The sequence below is a fragment of the Mya arenaria genome, chromosome 12, assembly GCF_026914265.1.
Source record: "Mya arenaria isolate MELC-2E11 chromosome 12, ASM2691426v1".
Classification (NCBI taxonomy): domain Eukaryota; kingdom Metazoa; phylum Mollusca; class Bivalvia; order Myida; family Myidae; genus Mya; species Mya arenaria.
The window spans coordinates 44786927-44790094 of NC_069133.1; positions in this window are offsets into that span (position 1 = coordinate 44786927).

Sequence of the window (3168 nt, forward strand, 5' to 3'; positions counted from 1 at the left end):
CATAACCATCATAATCACCATCATCACCACCAAATCCAGCACCACCATCATCACCACAATCACCATCATCAATAGACACACCCACCATCAACCACAACCATAAATATCATCACCACCACCGCCTCCACCACCATAATCATCATCATCACCAGCACCAACATCATTATCACCAGCATCATCATCATCCCTTCTTGTTGGATGGTTGAACACTTCCTATCAAATAGACACTGAAACATGGAACCAATGCAGTTACCTTTTGAAATAAAACCCTTATATATAATTGAAACAAATATCATAATTAAAGAAGCAAATATCAGAGATAATTATAAATGTGCTTATATTTAATGAAAATCAATCAAAATTAATATAAAATTTGTTCATTACACCAATATATTTACATTACTCAAATTATTTGTAAAACTTTTTTCACTTATCAATTCATGAGTCTTTCCTACCAGTCTAAAACAAGCCACATGGAAAATTATTCATTATGATGCCACTCCAATGAGCAATATTTTATACAAAAGTATTATAAAATAATATACACAAATATGAAATAAAACTTTTCTGCTACCCGTGTTTGGTTAAGGAAATCTTGGGAAAGAATGCTGGTGCCTTTTAGCATTTTCACTGTAAGATTTCGAAAACCAACAGAAAATGCCTTTTCAGTTTTTGTGCATTTCTTTAAAAACAAATTTGAATTAATAATACAAAGAATAATTTATTTTTTTGGCGAAAATTTAATAACGAACAATTGAAAAATTTGTCCATGACTTTTAATCAATAAATGATAGGCTCATGAAATATAAAGTGACCTACTTAGTGAAAACATTTCTTTTAAGCTAGACGTTTTAAAATGCATAATTGATTTTTTATTTACATTCAACAATTCTTAAACACAAACATGACCAAAATAATACATATCTTTGTTGATAATGTTGTCCACAGCATCCGGTGTGATCAACACTGCCATTGTAGCCCCTGCACCAGCATCATCATCACCAGCACCACCACCATCAGACCATCCACATGCACAACCAACACCATCATGACCACCAGCACCACCACCATCTGACCATCCACCACCATCACCAACACCATCATGACCACCACTAGCACCATGACCACCAGCACCATCAGCACATCCACCAGCACCACAACAATTAGCAAATCAACCAGCATTACCTCCACCAGCATCAGCACCACAACCATCATGACTAGCAGCAGCACCACTACCATGACCACCACCAGCACCACCATCATAACCATCATTATCACCATCATCACCACCACAACCATCATAATCACCACAATCACCATCATCAATGGACACACCCACCATCAACCACCACCATTATCATCATCAACAGCACTGCCGCCACCTCCTCCTCCATAATCATCGCCAGCACCACCATCATTATCACCAGCATCATCATCATCATCTCTTCCTGTTGGATGGTTGAACACTTCCTATCAAATAGACACTGAAACATGGAACCAATGCAGTTACCTATTGCAATAAAACCCTTATACATAATTGAAACAAATATCATAATTAAAGAAGCAAATATCAAAGATAATAATTAATGTGCTTATATTTAATTAATACCATTCAAAATTAATCTTAAATATGTTCATTACACTAATATATTTACATTACTTAAATTATTTGTAAAACTTTTTTCACTTCTCAATTCATGAGCCTTTCCTACCAGTCTATTACAAGCCACGTGCAAAATGATTCATTATGATGCCACTCCAATGGGCAATATCTTATATAAAAGTATTATATATTAATATACACAGATATGAATAAACCTTTTCTGCTACCCGTGTTTGGTTAAGGAAATCTTGGGAAAGAATGCTGGTGCCTTTTAGCATTTTCACTGTAAGATTTCGAAAACCAACAGAAAATGACTTTTCAGTATGTGCATTTCTTTAAAAACAAATTTGAATTAATAATAAAAAGAAAAATTTATTCTTTTGACAAAAAATTAATAACGAACAATTGAAAAATTTGGTCCATGACTTTTAATTAATAAATGATAGGCTCATGAAATATAAAGTGACCTACTTAGTGAAAACATTTCTTTTAAGCTAGACCTTTTCAAATGCATATTTGAATTTTTTTACATTCAGCAATTTTTTAAACACAAACATGACCAAAATAATACAAATCTTTGTTGATATTGTTGTCCACAGCATCCTGTGTGAACAAGACTGCAATTGTAGCCACTGCACCACCACCACCAGCATCACCACCATCAGACCATCCAGCAGCACCACCAACACCATCATGACCACCACTGGCACAATGACCACCAGCACCACCTCCACCAGCCCCAACAATATCAGCACATCCACCATCACCATCGCCACCAGCAACACAACAATCAGCATTTCCACCAGCACCACCACCACCAGCACCACAACCATCATGACCACTACCAGTACCACCATCATGACCATCATAATCACCATCATCACCACCACAACCATCACCAGCACCATCATCATGACCACAACCACCATCATCAATGGACACCCACCATCAACCACCACCATCATCATCAACACCACCGCCATCACCATCATCACCAGCACCACCATCATTACCACCAGCATAATCATCATCATCATCTCTTCCTGTTGGATGGTTGAACACTTCCTATCAAATAGACACTGAAACATGAACCAATGCAGTTACCTATTGCAATAAAACCCTTATACATAATTGAAACAAATATCATAATTAAAGAAGCAAATATCAAAGATAATAATAAATGTGCTTATATTTAATTAATATCGTTCAAAATTAATTTAAAATATGTTCATTACACTAATATATTTACATTACTTAAATTATTTATAAAACTTTTTTCACTTCTCAATTCATGAGCCTTTCCTACCAGTCTATTACAAGCCACGTGCAAAATGATTCATTATGATGCCACTCCAATGGGCAATATCTTATATAACAGTATTATATATTAATATACACAGATTTGAAATAAACCTTTTCTGCTACCCGTGTTTGGTTAAGGAAATCTTGGGAAAGAATGCTGGTGCCTTTTAGCATTTTCACTGTAAGATTTCGAAAACCAACAGAAAATGCCTTTTCAGTTTGTGCATTTCTTTAAAAACAAATTTGAATTAATAATAAAAAGA